The sequence below is a fragment of the Cetorhinus maximus genome, chromosome 4 (genome assembly GCF_964194155.1).
Source record: "Cetorhinus maximus chromosome 4, sCetMax3.hap1.1, whole genome shotgun sequence".
NCBI classification, from domain to species: Eukaryota; Metazoa; Chordata; class Chondrichthyes; order Lamniformes; family Cetorhinidae; genus Cetorhinus; species Cetorhinus maximus.
Window position 1 is genome coordinate 162,002,774 of NC_135882.1, and position 13,510 is coordinate 162,016,283.

Sequence of the window (13,510 nt, forward strand, 5' to 3'; positions counted from 1 at the left end):
CACCGCTTGCTGACCGGGAAATCCTGGCCAAGAAGGATTTTCAGGCAGATTCCAATTATCTGGTGTTTATGAGGTTATTTTCCTTAATTTTGCCCTATCGATTGATTCTATTATTTTTCCAATTATTGATGCAAGTTGAACAAATTTGTGGTTATCCAAAAGAACATAAGAAATAGGAACAGGAGTAGACCATTTGGCCCCTCGTGCCTGCTCCACCATTCAATAAGATCATGGCTGATCTTCTTGTGTTTCCATTTTCACATTCCCATCTAACCCCGATAACCTTTGATTCCCTTGCCTAACAAGAATCTATCTACCTCTGCCTTAAAAAATATTAAATAATCCTGCTTCCACCACCTTCTGAGGCAGAGTTCCAAAGTCGCACAACCTTCTGAGAGAAAAAATTTCTTCTCATCTCTGTTCTAAAAGGGCAACCCCTAATGTTAAAACAGTGCTCCCTAGTTCTGGACTCACCCACGAAAGGAAACATCCTTTTGATGTCCACCTTGTCAAGGCTGTTCAGGATGTTGTATACTTCAAACAAATCACCCCTCACTCTTCTAAACGCCAGTGGAAACAATCCCCAGCTTGTCCAATCTTTCCTCATAAGATAACCCACTCACTCCAGGTATCAATCTAGTAAACCTCCTTTGAACCACCTCCAATGCATTTACATCCTTCCTTAAACAAGGAGACCAAAGCTGCACACAATATTCGAGGTGCGGTCTCACCAATGCCCTGTATAACTGAAGCATAACATCCTTACTTTTATGTTCAATCCCTCTCATAATAAGGGGTAGCATCCATTAGCCTTCTTAATTACTTGCTGTACCTGCATACTAACTTTTTGTGACTCGTGTACTTGAATACCTAGATCCCTCTGCACCACAGAATTATGCAGCCGTTCTCCATTTAAGTAATACTCTGCTTTTTTGTTCTTCCTGCCAAAGTGAACAACTTTATATTTTGCCACGTTGAACTCTATTTTCCAGATCTTTGCCCACTCACTCAACCTACCTAGATCCATCTGCAACCTCAGCATGTCCTCTTCACAACATAAAGGTTTATTTCACCTTTTTTTAAAAATTAGGTTACCTTGAAACCAGCGGGCCTTCCTGTATTGAATTATTCCTTCACAAGGCACTGTACTGAAATAGTGTGGAAGAATAAAACTATAGGACAAAGACAAATTCACGATATTTATTCAATTTTAGTCATTATGGCTTTCCTTACACATTCCAGATGTACCAATCCTTCATTACATTCTGTACATTTTAACTTTTTTTCCATTTCGTTTATTATTTTATTTCTTACTTCCCCAGTAATCCTGATCTGCATTCTCCATCAAAATCACTTGAGTCTTTAAATCGATGAGACTTTGATAATCCAGTCCGATCCATTCACTTTTTCCCTGAAATCGCTCCGGTTCCTACAACCTCATCTACTAAGAGGAGGTTACTTGCTACTGCGGTACATGTATGTATCAACTGATGCTTGACACAAGCATTGTCCCATATAGGAGTCTCCCAGTCTACTATTAACTCACCACAGGATAAATCAATGCCCACTGGTAGGGTAGTTTCCTGTTCTACGCTCAGGGCCTTTGACATGATCTCTTGGGGATCATATCCGGCATTCTGGGCCAGTGTCTTTGGGATGATCAGAATGGCATTGGCAAAAGCTTGAAATCCAAATCGTGCACAACCGTTGACCTTATCTTTATGGTAGTTTAGTAACTGGCTTGCAATGCGTATTTCGACAGCTCCTGCCCCAGGCATGGCTGCACCATCCTCAATGCTATTCTTCACAGCTCGCATCCCAACCCTAATGGCATCCTTGATCAGGGTAATTGTGTGCTTATTGGGTCCTTTAATAAGCAGTGTGACCGCTTGGGGGTTATCACACTTTTCAATAAAAGTGTACTTGCTGTCTCCCAGTGTCTCCTCATACACTAGTCCTGCATGGCCTAAGCACTCTTCAGTCAGGTCCTCCACAGAGTTTACTGCCAGACCTCCGCATGCCAGTGGCAACCTCTCCATATTCCTCCTCTTGGCCCTTCGAAGGGCTACAATACCCTCTTTCACAAGCATCTCAAGAGACATAGGGTCGATGCCTTTCTGGTTGATCACAACAAATCCTTTGTCGGAGTCACCGCACACCTTTCTCTTCAGTGCTATGATTGCCTTTACTCTTTCCTCAATGAACTGTCGCTCAGCTTTCACAAACCTTTCCCTTTCCTCGACATTCTTGTAAAAGAAGCCAGAGTTGACCTCTGTTTTCTCATATTCCAGAGACACATTCAGGGTGAGGATGTAAGCATTCTCTAGTTGCTTCTTCATGTCAGGATGGCGAGCACCATGGTCTAGAACCAGCCCTTTCACTAGGACAGTGTCGCAGTCTGTCTGCTGCTGCATCTCCATTATTTCCACCAGGTTTAGGTCAATGGGCTGTCTGTCACGATAAATAGATGTCACTGCGTCCAACACCAGCTCCGTCAGGTGGTCTGCCAACTCTGGGTGAACCTTAGTCCCAAGTGAGGTCCGAGCTACTTTCCTCTCGATGAAACGATCTTCATCTTCCCAAAGTTCATCCAGGCAGGATATTGCTTCTTCCCTGGCTATTTCCAATCCTTCTACGATGGTTCGTGGGTGGACTCCCTCTGAGATGTAGCGCTGGGCCTGTTTCAGGAGTTCCCCAATGATAAGCACAGCAGAGGTGGTTCCATCTCCCACAGTGTCAACCATAGCGGCCACCGCATGGGCAATGAAGGAGGCAATGGGATGTTGGAGGTGCATCTCCTTTAGCAGCACACCGCCGTCTTTGGTCAGTTTGATGTCCCCAGCGCCGGAAACCAACATTTTCATGGTGCCTTTGGGCCCCAGGTTTGTTCCGAGCAGTTCCTGCAGCGCCCTGGCTGCGCTGACAGTAACACTGAGAGCCTCCTCTGCTTTCCTGGTCAGGGACATCATTCAGGACCGTGAAAAGCGCTCAACTGTCGCCACTTTCCCTTATAGGCGCGGTCAGGTTCTCAAGGATAGAATTACAAGCAAGTTTCCGGACCGAATATCTCTCTCTTAACTAAGACTTGTGGCTGTAGGGAGTATCCCCAGCACTGAAGTTGTTTCCTCTTGTATTGCTAAACCAGGATTACATTTGTTGCAAATCTGGCAGCCCTCCAGTCACGCACTAACTTTGAACTCCGGAGCATGACGAGCCAATTGTAATAACGATGCACTCGAGCCATAAATGTACCATCCAAAGGCAAGGTTATCATTTCTTCTCTTGTTAGCAATCCCTGCCCTCCAGTACCAATTGTGTTGTGTGTGTAAAATGTCACGTTTTTAATACTGGCACGGGTTTCACGTGGAAACATATAGTTAGATAAATCAATAAGGTTAAAGGCTGCAGCCTGCTGATGTTTCAGTGTAAACCCTGCTACCTGTCTCTCTCTCTAAGCTCCTATGGTGCTACTTATTGACCCAGGTCTTCCATCTCCGGATAGTCAGGGACGGGAGATGTGCTACGGGACCCCCTCGGATGTCACAGCCCCAGGACTCCGCGGGACTTACCCGGGAAGTTTGAACTTCCGATGGGCAGCTCCCAGGGACCCTACGAAAAAGTCTCCAACTCTGAGTTAGACTCAGAGATTTCGGACAGTTCTGATGTACTTACCTGGATAGTTACCCAGGAAATGTTAGACAGAAAAATCCTAGTCTCACACTGAACCCACCCCCCCGACCATCCGCGACTCCATCCTGACACCCCTGTCTCCCCCAACCCCCGTTTACCACCTTGAACTCCCGGCTCCCCCGACCCTACCTGACTAGCCCCAACTCCCCCTGAACCCCCAACCCTACCACACCACTCCCCCTTGAACTTCCTGACCCGACATGACTAGCCCCCACTATCTGACTCCCCCCGACCCCCCCCCACCCCAACTACACTCCTGACCTCCCAACTCCTCCCTGGTCCTCAGACTTCCCCCCGCCCAACTAGCCCCCACCATCCAACTACCCCTGACTCCTCCCTGATCCCCGTCTCCACCGACCCGACCTGACCTGACTAGCCCCACCATCCAACTCTCCCCATCCTCCCTGACCTTCCAACTTCCCTGACCCAACTACCCACCATCACCCGACTATCGCCTGACCTCCCCTGCTTCCCCCTGATCCCCGTCTCTCCCGGACTTGGCCTCACCTGACTCCACCACCCAATCTGACCTCACCACCCAACTCCCCCCGAACCGACCTGACCCAACCTCACTACACAACTCCTCCCAAGCTCTCCATCTTCCTCTTGACAACCCCCCAACTCCCTCCTGATCTACCTACCCACTCATGCAGCTGCCACCCTACCCACCTCACCTACCTACCCACTTCAGCCACCTGCCCCATTACCCATTTTATCCACAGCACCCACCTGCCACCTTACCCACCCCCACCCTACCCACTTAACCACCTACCTCATCCATCATGCCTCCATACCCACCATAACCCGTTGCCCACTTACCTTCTCTCCATAGTTTTTCAAAGCCGATTTGGGACATTTAAATTCTTTACTTACCGGAATACAGCAGCTAGTGCTGTAAAAAGGTGTGGATTCTCCCCGCTTCTCTCCCGAGGTTTTCTGCACTGAGTCACTTTTACGAGACCCTCCAACGGAAGACTGTCCTGAAATAATGGAGGAAGGTAAGTGTGTATTTTTTTTAAAAATCTGATCAAGGTCAGAAACAGGGGTTCCGATCTTGGTTGGAAGATCTGGGCCATTATGTATTTGGAGACAAGACACCCTCTCACTTCTCAGAAACCAACAACCTACTTTACCTTTTGCTGCTTGACGTTTAGGTACAACAAGTAATAAATGGGAGGTTGGTTCCAGTCCCATCCTACATTATCGTCTTTTCCTGACAGGCTCCAATGCACCTTTTAAATGATCTGGTCGGTGAATCCTGACTCATTTTCAATGCAGTGTGAAAAGCTGCTTTTTTTTATATAAGGCACTGGCAAACTGACATGAGTTGAAATACCAAAATAAAAGCAGAAAATGTTCCTTCAGCCGGTCTGGCAGCATCCGTGGAGAGCGAAACAGAGTCAAGGACCTTTCTTCAGAACTCCTTGCAGCGTCACTCACACCATTGAGGCCCTTTGCCTCCCACCCAAGAGCCCAATATCCTAGCACTAGCCAACAATCACTTAGCTGTGGCCACTCTGGAACCCAAGCCTCCAGTAGCTTTTCTGCATGGTGTCCACCAGCAGAACTATCTGTCCGTCAATAATGTCCAAGGCTCCTTCCGTTCTCACCAATTGTGGGAGGAGTAATCACCCAGCACACAGGAGCTGGGCCCTGCGTGGGGAGGGGAACATGCTCCCAAATTTCTAACACTGTCAGTTTGTAAATTGCAGAGCCAGCTGACAATTGACATGAGTTATTTATGTCTCAGTGTGATTCAGGAATATTTAACATTACCCAACCCCCTAGCCATTTAGCTTACCCGCCTTACCTCTAAAGACCTTTAACACCCTTTCACATATATCTTTTATTGATCTTTATTGGTGCCATACAACTAATTAATATTTCTTATCTCAGTTTTCTCCTTCTTGTAATGCACACAACCTGTTACCTGGGTTTGTCTGTCCATCTTTTTGATTCTTCCTCAGGATTAACTTATTTGCTATCCAGACCTCCAAACAACATGCTTTCCTTTGCATTGTCTGTATTCTTATACCCATTGTGTTTAGGACCAGATTTCTTCCTTATCTGGGTTTTGATCAATGCTCAAGAACTGTTTCAGTGCTGCATTATTTTTATCTCATTAGAGCTGTTACAACATCTTCCTTTGCAAATTGAGGAACACGATATGCAGTTATAATTATTGAATCACTTCTCCATTTTATAATGCTGCATATTATCCAATTTACATAGCAGTCTTTTGGGAGATCTGTTTCATGTTATTATTGGTTATGTGTCAGTAGTATACATTAGGGTGGGACTTTCTTCTGCCTCTTACAAGGTAGATTACAGCCAGGGGAGCAGAGCGAGGAGCAGGAGCTCCTTAAACCAGGACTTCCAATGGAACTCAGTGTAAAAGTGGCAGTCAGTAGAGGGTTAGCCGTCCACAATGACAACCTATGTGGGTCCTGCACTGGCCTAGTCTGCAGTCACAAAAAGGTTTAAAATTGCTCTTTAAAAAAATCTATAGATTGGGCTCCTTGCTGGTGTGGAGGTCAAATGACCATTTCCAGGATGGGGTAGGGGAGAGCCTGCAACCCTCCCCCACCTCACTGAGCCCTACTCCCATCAACATAGGCAGATGCCAGAGTTTCCAGTGGGCATTAGTCAGAGAGCACTCAGGTTATGTCCAAAGTGGCATTTGAACCCATTTCACCCATGCTAACGGGGTACCTTTCCAAGTACCCACATAGTCCAGCCAGTTCAGCATAGGAGGGCACTGCTAGAATCCTGTGAGAAGGAATTTCAGAAACAGTGCTTAGAGTTTACAACCTTAAAAGCAGGGGAAAAAAATACCTATGAGTAAAAAATTATATGATTTGAAAAATGAAACATATTTGTTGGGCCAAATTCTGCTGGAAAAATAATGCGAGCTCAGGATACACGCCTGTATTAAAGCGCAAATTGGCCAGCATGATGGGCCAAAGGGCCTCTTTCCATGCTGTAAAACTCTATGATTCCCTGACTCTATAAGCCATGGACGGAATTTTTACCTTGGCGGGCGGGTGCGCGCCTAACTCACTCAAGCGTGAAACGATGCGCATCGACGTCGGGCGAGCATCCCGAAGTCAACGATCAGTGTCGCGATATTTTGGTCGACGGACATGCACCAAAGTCAGCAGTGCACCCGCTGACAATTAAAAGGCCTATTCAGGCCATTAACAAGATAAGTGAAACAAACTTTTCGCTGCCCATCCAACCTTACGGTTGGCGGTTACGCGAAAACGCAAGCGGCCTTTGCATTTTTTTGGAAACCTCATCCACGGTCGGGAAAAAAATAAAAATAAAATGTTTTTAATTTATAGCATGTCCCTACTCATGTGGCAGAGTCACATGAGGCCACATGTTTTGTAACGTTTTTAAAATCTTTATTTCCAATGTTTAAAACTTCAGCTCCCTGAGGCAGCTCTGTGCCTCAGGGAGGTTTTCAAGCATGCATGCATGAAGCTCCCCACTCGCCTTCCTCCTCCACCCACTGAGCGCTGCTGCTTGTGTTTCACGCTGGGTGGGCCTTAATTGGCCTGCCAGCGTGAAATCGCGGTCTGGCCCCTAACGCGGGTGGCATTCGGCTTCCCAACCGTCCCCGCCCGACAAGGGCAAGTTCTGCCCCATGAGTTGCAATTCTCAAAAAACTTTTTTCTTATTCATCCATGGGATGTGGGCTTCGCTGGCTGGGCCAGCATTCATTGCCCATCCCTAGTTGCCCTTGAGAAGGTGGTGGTGAGGTGCCTTCTTGAACCGCTGCAGTCCATGTGGTGTAGGTACACCCACAGTGCTGTTAGGAAGGGAGTTCCAGGATTTTGACCCAGCGACAGTGAAGGAACGGTGATATATTTCCAAATCAGGATGGCGAGTGGCTTGGAGGGGAACTTCCAGGTGGTGGTGTTCCCATCTATCTGCTGCCCTTGTCCTTCTAGATAGTAGTGGTTGTGGGTTTGGAAGGTGCTGTCGAAGGAGCCTTGGTGAATTCCTGAAGTGCACCTTGTAAATGTTACATACTGCTGCTACTGTGTGTCAGTGGTGGACGGAGTCAATTTTTGTGGAAGTGATGCCAATCAAGCAGACTGCTTTGTCCTGGACGGTGTCAAGCTTCTTGAGTGTTACGGGAGCTGGACTCATCCAGGCAAGTGGAGAGTATTCCATCACACTCCTGACTTGTGCCTTTAGATGGTGGACAGGCTTTGGGGAGTCAGCTGGTGCATTAATCTCTGCAGAATTCACAGCCTCTGACCTGCTCTTGTGGCCACAGTATTTATATGGCTAGTCCAGTTTAGTTTCTGGTCAATGGTAACCCCCAGGACATTGGTAGTGGGGGATTCAGTGATGGTAATGCCATTGAACAACAAGGGGTCAAGGGGTGATGGTTGGATTCTCTCTTGTTGGAGATGGTCATTGCCTGACACTTGTATGATGCGAATGTCAGCCCAAGCCTGGATATTGTCCAGGTCTTGCTGCATTTGGACATAGACTGCTTCAGTATCTGAGGAGTCGCGAATGGTGCTGAACATTGTGCAATCATCAGCGAATATCCCCACTTCTGACCTTATGATGGAAGGAAGGTCATTGATGAAGCAGCTGAAGATGGGCCGAGGACACTACCCTGAGGAGCTCCTGCAGTGATGTCCTGGAGCTGAGATGACTGACCTCCAACAACCACAACCATCTTCCTTTGTGCTAGGTATGACTGCAACCAGCGGAGAGTTTTCCACCTGATTCCCATTGACTCCAGTTTTGCTTGGGCTCCTTGATACCACACTCATTCAAATACTGCTTGGTTTATGCTGCTCCACTGTTTACATTTGGGTAGTGTGTCTGTTATTTTTAAGAGCTTCCTGGATTTTCCCATTAAACTCACCACAACAGTTTAGGGCTCATAATTAATATTGTATTAACCCTTCTAATGATGTGAACATTCTAATGCAATCTCTTCCTCAATATCTCTCGCTCAAAAATTGAACAATTTAATCTGTGGAATCACGTTTCTGAATGTAGTAAATTGCTGTTAGAGATTTTAAAAATTTGCCAACTTTAATTCTTGATTTTTAAAAAACCTTTTCTGTTTACTTTCCCCTCGTAATCCACTCTTTCTTTCCCTCTCTTTATTTCTCTTTTTGTACCTAATTGAGTCAAATTCACCTTCCTTTTCCATTTTTCCTCAGTTGCTTTCTCAATCTCTACGTCTTGTTTGGTTAAGAAATAGAGTTGGTTCCATCGTTCATGGAGGTCACAAATACCCCATTATCAGCCCATACTTCCAGCAATTTACAGTGTATAAATATTTTGAGCTCAAGGGTGCAGGAAAAGCCTAATGAACGGCCCACACCATGAGATGCCTCATTCAGCAAGATTTGGCCAATGATGATATTTACTTTGGCAGTGGACAAATCTTTATTAAATGAAGGCAAGTTTTGCAACTAATCTTGTCTGAGGTGGAAATGGACCCAGAAGTGACCTACATTATAGAATCATGGAATGGTTACAGCACAGAAAGTTGCCATTCAGCCTGTCATGTTTATGTTAGCTCCCTGCAAGAGCAATTTAGCTAGCCCTACTCTACCATCCTTTTCCCATAGCCTTGCATCATTTTTTTCCCTTCCAGATTGAACCTGCCTCCACCACCCTTTCAGGCAATGTATTCCAGATCATAACCACTCACTTATTGAAAATGTTTTTCTTTATGTTGCCTTCGATTCTTTTGCCAGGCACTTTGGTTCTTGGAAATAAGGTGGGCCAAGTAGATCAAGTGTCAGTGGGGGAACATTTAGGAGACACTGATCATTGCTTTGGAAGGCTGAGGATGATGGTAGAAAAGGAAAATGTGCAATCCAGAGTAAGAGTAATTAACTGGGGGAGAGCCTACTTCAGTGGAACTGGGCCAGATAGACTGGAACCAAAGGTTGGCAGGGAAAGCTGCAGCTGAACAATGGGCTACCTTCAAAGAAGAAATGGTTCAGGCACAGTCAAGGTATATTCCCTCAAAAGGAAAGGTAGGGCAAACAAATCCAGGGTTCCCTGGATGAAAAAGGAGATAGAAATTAAGATAAAGAAGAAAAAGTGTGCTTATGACAGGAGTCGGGTAGAAAATACAACTGAGAACCAAGCAGAATACAGAAAGTCCAGAGGGGAGGTGAAAAAGCATATAAGAGAAGCCAAGAGGGGTTATGAGAAAAGACTGGCAGCCAACATAAGGGGGAATCCCAAAGTCTTCTATAGGCACATAAATAGTAAAAGGGTGGTAAAAGAAGAAGTAGGACCCACTAAGGTCCAAAAAGGGGATTTACACATGGAGGCAGGGGGCATGGCTGAGGCGTTAAATTAATACTTTGCATCTGTCTTTATCAAGGAAGCAGATGCTACCAAGGTCACGGTAACAGACGAGGAAACTGTCACTACAAGGGCTCAAAATTAATAAGGAGGAAGTGTTGGATAAACTGTCGGTACTTGAAGTTGACAAGGCACCTAGGCCGGATGAGATGCGTCCAAGCATATTGAAGAAGTAAGAGAGGAAATTGCAGAAGCACTGGACCATAATCTTTCAGTCTTCCCTAGACTCAGGGGAGATGCCAGAAGTCTGGAGAATTGCAAACACTACACCCTTTTTCAAAAAAAGGTTGTAAGGATAAGCGCAGCAATTACAGACCAGTCAGTTTAACTTCAGTGGTGGGCAAGATTCTAGAAACAATTATTCAGGATAGAATTAGTAGTCACATGGAAAAATGTGGGTTGATTAGGAAGAGTCAGCATGGATTTCTAAAGGGGGAATTATGTTTAACTAACTTGCTGGAATTTTTTGAAGAGGTAACAGGGAGGGTTGATGAGGGTAATGCTATTGATGTAGTGTACATGGACATTCAAAAGACATTCAATACAGTGCTACACACGGATTTGTGAGAAAAGTTATAGCTCATGGAATAAAAGGGACAGTAGCAACGTGGATACAAAATTGGCTGAGTAATAGGAAACAGAGAGTAATGATCAATGGATATTTTTCGGGCTGCAGGAAGGTTTGTAGTGGAGTTCCCCAGGGGTCAGAATTGGGACCCTTGCTTTTCCTGATATATATTAATGATATGGATCTTCGTGTGCAGGGGACAATTTCAAAGTTTGCGCATGATACGAAACTTAGAAGCATTGTAAACTGTGAGGAGGACAATAGAGCTTCAAAAGGATATAGACAAGTTGGTGGAGTGGGCAGATAGGTGGCAGATGAAGTTCAATGTGGAGAAGTGTGAGGTGATGCATTTTGGTAAGAAGAACATTGAGAGACAATATTAAATAAGGGGTACAATTCTTATATAAAAGCAAAATACTGTGGATGCTGGAAATCTGAAATAAAAAGAGAAAGTGCTGGAAAAACTTAGCAGGTCTGATAGCATCTGTGGAGAGAGAAACAGAGTTAACATTTCGAGTCCATACAGCTCTTCTTCAGAGCTAAAGAGAAGTAGAAATGTGCTGAAATTTATACTGTTTAAGGGAGGTGGAGCAGTTGAAGCTCAATAGAGGGTCAGCGACGGGTGGGGACTAAGGAAAGATTGACAAAGATGTCATGGACACAAGACAAAGGGAGTGTTAATGATAGTGGTGAAGAGTAAAGAAAGTGCTGATAGTGGCATAAAGGTAAAAAAGCAGAATGTGTGAATAGCAGAGCAAGGGTCAACATTCTGTGAAAGAGCAACATGGAACAAGTAACAGATGGCCCTTTTGGGGTTGAGGGAGGGGGCGATGGTTGGGGGAAAAGGATGGAAAAAGGGATAAGGGGATAAAAAAAGGGGATAAAACAATGAATAAATAAATAAAAATAAAAATAGGTAAATAGAAAATAAAAATAAGTTTTTTAAAAAGGGATTTAAAAAAGGGTGAAGATAGATGAGAGAGTTCAAGGTCTGAAGTTGTTGAACTCATTGTTAAGTCCGGAAGGCTATAAAGTGCCTAATCGGAAGATGAGGTGCTGTTCCTCCAGTTTGCTTTGAGCTTCACTGGAACAATGCAGCAAGCCAAGGACGGACATGTGGGCACGAGAGCAAGATGGTCTGTTGAAATATCGAGCGACAGGAAGGTCTGGGTCATGCTTGCGGACAAACTGAAGGTGTTCCACAAAGCGGTCACCTAGTCTGCGTTTGGTCTCCCCAATGTAGAGGAGACCACATTGGGAGCAGCGAATGCAGTGAACCAAATTGAAGGAGGTGCAAGTGAAGCGCTGCTTAACCTGAAAGGAATGTTTGGGCCCTTGGACGGTGAGGAGGGAGGACGTAAAGGGGCAGGTGTTGCACCTTCTGCGATTGCGTGAAAAGGTGCCGTGGGAAGGGGATGAGGTGTTGAGGGTGATGGAGAAATGGACCAGGGTGTCCCGGAGGGAACACTCCCTATGGAATGCTGACAGGAAGAGTGAGGGGGAAATGTGTCTGGTGGATACAATTCTTAAGTCGGTGAAGGAGCAGAGAGGGACCTGGGTGTATATGTGGATAGATCATTGAAGGTTGCAGGACAGGTGGAGAGCAGTTAATAAATCCTACACTATCTTGGGCGTTATTAATAGGGGCATATTGTACAAGAGCAGGGAAATTATGCTGAGCTTATATAAGACACTAGTTGGCCCTCAGCTGGACTATTGTGTACAGTCCTGAGTGCTACACTATAGGGAGGATGTGAATGCATTGGAGAGAGTGCAGAAGAGGTTTGCAAGCCTGGTTCCAGAGATGAGGAATTTCAGTTATGAAAATAGATTTAAGAAGTTGGGGCTGTTCCTCTTGGAGAGGGGAAGGCTAAGAGGAGATTTGATAGAAATGTTCAAAATTATGAGGGGGCTGGATAGAGTAGATAGGGAGAAACTGTTCCCACTCATAAAAGGATCAAGAACAAGAGGGCACAGATTTAAAGTGATTTGCAAAAGAAGCAAATGTGATGTGAGAAAAACCTTTTTCACGCAGCAAGTGGTTTGGGTCTGGAATGCACTGCCTAGAAGTATGGTGGAGGCAGGTTCAAATGAGGCATTCAAGAGGGCATTGGATGATTATTTGAATAGAAACAATATGCAGGGTTATGGGGAAAAGGCAAAAGAATGGCACTAGGTCATAATGCTCATTCGGAGAGCCGGTGCAGACATAAAGGGCCGAATGGCCTCCTTCTGCGCTGTAACATTCTGTGATTTAAATCGGTGCCCTCTGGTTCTCGACTCTTCCGCTAATCGGAACAGCTTCTCTCTAACTGCTCTATCCAGTGACCTCATGATTATGAAAACTTTGAAAATTTTAAGCACTATTTACATCCAACCTAAACTGAGTTTCCACAGTCTTCTGCGCTAGCTTAGAAAAGACATTGTGCTAGAAGGTGACCCTACCCACAAAAATGGCCACACCCTGATTGAATTAATCGCCATGGGAAGGTTTTGGTAATTGCCCCCATTTGCAGGCCGTCAAGGAGGCTTGTGGAACTAAGCTTTTTTTTTAGATGCAAGGCCACTAATAGGCACATATTGAAAGCTTTTTTTTAAACTTACTAAGAAACCTACTACTGTACACCAACATAACTAGTATAGTTCCAAAGAAGAGTCATACTGGACTTGAAACATTAACTCTGTTTCTCCCTCCGCAGATGCTACCAAATCTGCTGAGTTTTTCCAGCACTTTGTTATTATAACTAGTAATTTTAAAGACTTTTTGGTTAACTCTGTACAGCCTTCTGAAATGTCTTAGCAAGTCACTTAGTTGTGCCAAACTGCTGTGCAAAAAAAAACAAGAATAAAACCAAAAGTACCAGCATTTGCCTAGCCACTGGATTCAGA

The 13,510-nt window shown here is 45.1% G+C and overlaps 1 long non-coding RNA gene and 1 pseudogene across 2 annotated transcripts in view; one reads left to right on the forward strand and one right to left on the reverse strand.

The window, feature by feature from the left end:
• Positions 1-13,510, forward strand: part of LOC144680013 (uncharacterized) — a 773,835-nt gene that overhangs the window by 76,089 nt on the left and 684,236 nt on the right. The window lies entirely within an intron of this gene.
• On the reverse strand, positions 1,187-3,209 carry LOC144679993 (T-complex protein 1 subunit zeta pseudogene; annotated as a pseudogene). Its single transcript, XR_013576469.1, has one exon. The product of XR_013576469.1 is annotated as a T-complex protein 1 subunit zeta pseudogene (transcript).